We start from the raw sequence: 6,978 nt of genomic DNA on the forward strand, positions 1-6,978 counted from the left end.
ATGGTAGAATTGCCAATGGCGTATTTGGTTGAATGTATGGAAATATGGGCATTGGAGGTCTAGGGACTATTTTACTAGCCTAGATAAGACTATTTTCATCTCTAATAGCAATATCATAAGCTTGAGGCAGCAAAAAACCTCCCATAGACTGAATCATTATGGAAATATCACTATTTAATCTTTTTAAATAATAAAGAAAAGCATGATTTGCTGAAGGTCTTACCATAATGGGTATTCTAGTCCAAGTCCTTTGAAACCAGATATTAAAATCCATCATTTTTTCTTGTAGTGCACACTTTATGGTTGTGAGCTGCTCTACAAGTGACAAGAAGTCAGACTTATCCTCAAAATATATTGTCAAAGCGTCACCCAAAGCATCCCATGAGCCTATGGAACCAATAGTTAGGCTTTTGAACCATGCTTTCCCCTTTAAAGATGTTGCAAGTAATTTAGTAGCCACATCTTATTCTATAACATGATGTACAATGCACAAAGTAGCAACATCCCTTGTGTGCTCATAGGTTGTAGTTTGATTTTCTCCAATAAAACTTGGTAAAATCTTTAGTGCAGCCAGTGGTATGTCATGATGTTGAGAAAAATTCAAGGGACTCCATTGATTAAAAGGCACAAAAGCATATGCCCTTGCCATTGGTGGAGGTTGTTGTACTTGCTATTGTACAAGTTGATGTTGTACATGTACACTCTATTGAAAGCATGTATTTGCTGTACTTGCTGAAATAAAACCAGTACTTTCTGAATTTTCAGTTGAGTTAGCAAATATGTCAAATGATTCAGTCCTTACTGATAGATTTGTTGAATGTCTAACTTTCCTTTGATGTTTTCTACTATACACATGAAGACCAGGGGTTGAAAGTTGTCTCCTCGATGTTGGCTTTGTTCTAGCAAGACTCCTTTCACATCTTTTTGGATTTTCTAACTATAGATATTCAAAAGAATCAGAACCTCATGTTTGAATCTTTCTCATAAATTCATCATATCCTACTGGTTGGTTGAAAAATGACTTTTAGTTAAATAAGCATAGTTGAACAATTTGTTCGTGTCCCACCAGGCATGCCAAAACTATTAAGTTTTAAGATTTGCACCCTTTGTTGAATTGGAAGAATTCAATAATCCCTACTTAACATAGGAATCATTTCACTATGTGAGACTTACTAATGAAATGAAACCTTCGGGTTATAGGTAGGCTCCTATTCCAGATCTTTTAGTGAAAATCTCTAAAACTTAATGAAAACTTGCAGGGGAAAAGGTAAGAAATTGATGAAAGTAAACCTAAAACCTAAAGCTTAAACTAAGAAGAGGAGGTGATACACCAAAATTGATTATGAAGATGTAAAAACACTTGATAGAGAGGATTATATAGCTATATGAGATGGAAATAAAGCATAACTTCCTGTAAAGACTTGCATAAATAGTTTATGATAAGGTTCTAGTATTGAAACAACAAAAGGAGGACAAACTAACACATCACTTTAATTAATTTCATCTTTAAACACATCATAACCTACAAATAAACTTACTTTTCTACAGATAGGTGTTGGAATGAGATAGAAAGACAAGGAATAGTGAAACATTCTCAAGTTAACCCATCAAATCATTCAAAAGACACACACAGAACTTGCAGAAAGGAAAAGGGCTTAACAATGAGCATCCCACTACTGTCACTTGTATTATGTCTCCAAAAATGATGAATTATAGACTCTGTAACAAAGCTTAGGACTCAGAGAAGAAGTCTCAAAAACTCTATCATAAAATTAGAACTCTTTGAAAATGAGTTACGAAACTCAATAAGTACAATGCCCAACTCCTTGGGTCGTATGCAGAATGATAGCCTCCAGGGATAACTTTAAGGAACCCCCCCCTCCCAAAATTTATAAAATTGTGGTGAATCATATGTCATTTGGGTGGAAAAAAATTAATAGTGTTGGCGAATTATGCGTCAATCGATGGATTTTGGTGGCAAATTTTTTAATAGTTTATACAATTTTTATAAAATAATGGCGATCATAATTTTTGTTTTTAATAAAATTATTAATATTGATGGTGAATTATGTTTTGAAATGTAATTATGTTAAATGTATTATTTGAGAACTCAGACCGTCTGATGATCCAAGATCAATGGCTGAGGTTTAATTTCGGCCAACATTTCTTGAAGGAAGAAGAATTGTCGAGGTAGTCACCAGAATGTTGACATGTATCAAGGTAAGTTGTTTGTGGAGTACAGTGTCACTCATAAAAAAAAAATTCACATAGGAAAATGGGAATTTAGCAAATGATGATTGTCGAAAGAGACACTCAATTAATTTTGTGGTGAATAAGAGTAAACATTAAATTGAAATATGGGTGAAGAACCCGACTACCAAATTGAAATTACGTAATAATAGTGGTGAACATTTTGACCACCGTATGAGTATTTTATAAAATCTGGGTGAACTGATCAACTAGTATACGGTGTTTTTTTTAGCCAATTTCTATAGCCAATCGGGACATATTAGCCAACTTGAGAATAATAGCCACTTAAAAAATCCCTAATAGCCTCAAAATCAGGGCTTAGAAACTTCTAAAATAATGATCTTTTGCCAAAAAAGCTCCATCTAATCATTAAGCACCCTATGACTCACCTAAAATATCTCTAAAAAGGCTTTAACAACTAACAAATGTCACTCAACTGTCATAATAAGGCCAAATTCGACCCATAAAGCCTATTTTTGCTCTAAAAGTTCCCAATTGATTGTCCGAATTAATACCATGACAAGGAAAAAAATGACTCATTTTCTTCCTTTTACATTAATAATAGAAAAATATTTAATGATTTATAACATATCATTAAATTATTTTTCTTTTACAATTTGAAATTTAATGCAAAAGAAAATAAAGAAAACAAAACTCCCTCTTTTTTATTTTTTGCATTTTAAAATGAGAAATAATATTAAATGATTGATATTATTATTTTAATATTATTTTGTTACAATAAGCTTATGTAAAAAAATAAACAACATCCCTTTTATTTTGCATTTGAAATAAACATAAATATTAAAATGAACAATCATTTTATTATTCATCTTAAATAAAATCACATGCAAAATTTAAAAAAACTTTATACAAACTTAGATTTATTATAAAGAAATGAGGGAAAAATAAAACCCTATTCTCTAAGGCTGTGGAATTCAAATTGTATTAAAAATAATATAGGGTATGGAGGAGGTTTGAATACCCTAAGGCTATCATTTTGCATATCTTCATTCTAGAGGCTTTTGGAGCTGCGGCTAGGGTTCTTGGAGCTTTTGGCCACTGTGAGGAAAATGGTGAAGCCACTGCTATGGGCATTTGATAACCTTTTCATTTTTCTGGAGTTCATTATTGGCATTTGCTGGAACCAAAAATGAAGTTCACACCTCCTTTTCCAGCAAAAACTGTGAGCAACGAGCTTTCCTTTTAAGCTAAATACGCACTCATTATTTACTTCTGTTACTGTATTGTTATAAGATTATTTTGTTCCTTTTTCTCTATTTGTTGGAACCATTTTAACCTTGGCATGTAATGTATTTTCCATTTGCACAATAAGATGAATCTGTAGTGTTGAAGTCACTACTTTTATAAATACCCCGATGGGTTTCTTCGAAGAGCATGATTTTGTTTGCTGAAAGCTTCTTATTTCAAACCCATATAGCTTGATGTCTGAAGCGCCAGCATATGTGGGTGTCGGCTTTTAAAGCTAGAATTTATTTATTTCCATTCTGGATTTGTGGGAGCTTATTCTTTTGCAATATCAATTGCCATGATACATGTGGGTCTGCTACATATATATGTGTGAGGGTTGCTTTTCTTTTACTTTGATCTTCCTTGTTGATATTCTAGCTCGTATATTGTTGTATAAGACTTTCTAGTTACATTTTGCTACCATGAAACACATTTTATCTCTGCTGGTACAGGTAAAAAAACTTGTTCTAGGTATGCTTGGATTTTATTATAAACCACCCCCAAGGCTATCTTAAATACGATGAATAATGTTAGGATAAATTCACAATTTGTAGTTTACTATCATACTCCCGTAGATATTTTGCTCTTCACTTCACTTTTGTAACTTTCTAACACAATATTGAACTCGTTGGTTACTCCATTACATGAGATATATTGTGCTCACTACTGCATACGGGTTTGATTTTTTTTTTTTAGTGAATTCTGAAAGTGACCTTGCATTGTAATAAAACCTAGGTTGGGTTTCTTAGGAACTGTGCTTAAAAAGGCTTTTAAATGCCTCTTTCTTGCAGCACTCACTGAGTTCTCTATGTGATTCGTAGTAGTGAATTTCCGTCAAAGTGGGTTAAGACAAGTCTCTCAGCATTGATTAATCTGGAAAATTTTTAAGCCATCGTTGTAGTTGAGTGAGCCTTCCTCTAGAGGAGTGCACTCATGAACTAAGGCATCAGCTCCTGAAGCTATTGTTTGCAATGAACTGGGATTATATGTATCCCCTAAAATAATAACCTTATGACCTTTATGAGGAGGGCCAAGAATATCAAACGGTTTTATCTCTTTCCCATCCACAAAAATAGATTGACCTTGTTGGAGTAAAGCACGCTTTTCACCTAGTTCTACACCCAATCACTCAGCATGTTCCATCATGAATGTCTATACTCTTACAAAACCAAGTTCTAGCATGGTATACTATGTTTCACTGGACCTGCTTGCACTCTATAGTTACCATCTGCATGTTGATTGCAGAAAACCATCTTTAAACTAATAGATATCCCTTCCTTGAACCTTCCTTGAAGTTCATCTTCGTGCAGGACCTCTTTCTTGTGGCTTTTAGACTTTCCAATGATCACAGCAATTTCAGTTTCATAGTTCACTTGATTTTTTATTGCTTGTGGCTATACTATGGCAGCTCCTGGTCCAATTACAGACTGTGGCGCCTTTGTGTATACAATAAGATGCTTTGGTATACTGGGTGAAGTAATTGTCGGGTGTTGTTTTTGATGTATCAACCTCTTTAATATGATCAGCACAATGTTTATCAATACACATTATTGCTTCACAAAGTTTTGATATTAGAGCTAGTAATTTCAAATTTTCTGATTTGATACTTGGTCCCTAAAATTTTAAACAATTAAAAAGCAAATGCCAGTGATTGATAACATCAGTCATATCACTCATGTAAGCTGCACTAATGTTTTGTAAGAAATTTACAATCTCCTTCAATGGCCAAATGTACCCATGAAAAACTACTCCAACTTAGCTTTCTTCCTTTCCTTTAACAAAGGTTGCCAATTTCAAGATCTCATCATTACTGTTACTGTGATGTAATAGCTTGCACCACTAATGCCAACTTGAGACTATATTGTTTAAGGTAGAAAAAATTGTTGCTAATATAACCACCTTCTAGTTGTAGCCTTTATTTAACATTATATAATTGGCTCTTTCCTTTTCAATGAGAAAACATTTGCTTTGTTTTAAAATGAAGTCACTTGATGATTTTCTATATAGGATACATCTGGTGTTTACTTTATAAGCTCTTCTTACATTCTGTAGTACCTCCAACAAAGAAGTTCCATTCTCTAATACATGCTTGCTAATTACTTATAAATGTCCATTTATTATGTCATGTAACTAGCAAACTTAGCCTCACTGATTTGTCTTTCTGATTGCTGATTGGCTTATTTTCCTTGCATCTATTACTGGTGGATATGTTTTGTCATTATGACCTCCATTACTATGATTTCTGCAAAGATCATTTTAAGGGTTAAAAGCCATGGTGCATATATTTCTCATATAGGATGCTCTTGTTAATCTCACACTTTTCTTTCTTTAAATAACAGCATCATAACTTCTTGAAATGTATGTAAGGAACATTCCTTTTAAATCACTCCATTTGGATCCCATCATTTAGTAACAAAATTAAAATTAATGCCGATCATGTTCTTGAATAGGAATGCAAAGAATATCCTTAGTTGCAAATAGTAACTCTATTTGATAAGCCATTCTTTCACATTGATTTTCATACCTATGCTTGTGATATTTCATCATGATATTGATCATTGCATTGTAATCTTTTCTATCCTGTTGTATGTTTTATGAGGTTCAAACACGGGCTCATGACACTCACAAATGGTTTTATTCTTTTTAGTACTAGATTTCAATATCACTGCTTGGTTTCTGTTATAATGAAATGCATAGGAATATAGATATGTAGTCATTGCTTAGATCCTTTAGGATCTAACATCATCTTCCTTCATTTTTCTTACAGCTATTGGAGAATGTGGAGCTTGGAGCTGGACAAGCACATTAGGGAAAGAGTTCATAACTAGTCAAAGCAACATGCAATGACTAGTTATCTCTATTCCTATTTCTTTCATGCATATGTATCTTTTTTGTTTAATCTTCTCTATTCATGTCAGTTCATTTTATTGTTTGAAAACATCAAATGTATATTTGAAAATGAATAATACAAAGGTGTTTCTATTTTTTTAAAATGAAATGAATGGCTCTTCTTATAATCTCATTGCATGTATACTTAAAATTTTACACGTGTAAAATTTTAGTAACAAGTATTGGGTGGAAGCTAAGAAGTTTTTGCAGTTTTTTGTGTTTTTGTTTGATATTGAAGCTCCAAATTGGAAGAGGTATTTATTCCAGCATCATTTAACTTCCAAAAGGTCATATACTATTGAATATTAAGTTGTGACTCTAGGTTCTACATAGTTGACGTCTAGTGAGGAGGTGGCTTCTAAATAAGCGGATTTTGAAGTTGACCCTTGATTTGTATATTTGGTCTTTAGCATAGACACTTGAAAGGAACTGATATTTCAACTTTGCATCTCATTATCAATTTCAAAACTTTTGTACACAATTTTCCCAAAATATCATCAAGACAATGCTTAAGTTATAACTTATTATAAATAATGCATTAACATAAAAATTTGATAGTGCTAGTGTTCTGATATATTATAATAATAACAT

General features: G+C 32.8%; 1 long non-coding RNA gene across 1 annotated transcript; it reads left to right on the top strand.

Annotated features, from left to right (window-relative positions):
- The first annotated feature begins 3,221 nt into the window (after positions 1-3,221).
- LOC149564643 (uncharacterized) lies at positions 3,222-6,496 on the top strand. The gene is made up of 2 exons (XR_016361448.1): positions 3,222-3,433; positions 6,266-6,496. It is a non-coding gene; the product is annotated as an uncharacterized LOC149564643 (long non-coding RNA).
- Positions 6,497-6,978: the final 482 nt, after the last annotated feature.

This window comes from Cupressus sempervirens, chromosome 3 (assembly GCF_028749045.1).
Source record: "Cupressus sempervirens isolate cs-2001-9-10 chromosome 3, ASM2874904v1, whole genome shotgun sequence".
Taxonomy (NCBI): domain Eukaryota; kingdom Viridiplantae; phylum Streptophyta; class Pinopsida; order Cupressales; family Cupressaceae; genus Cupressus; species Cupressus sempervirens.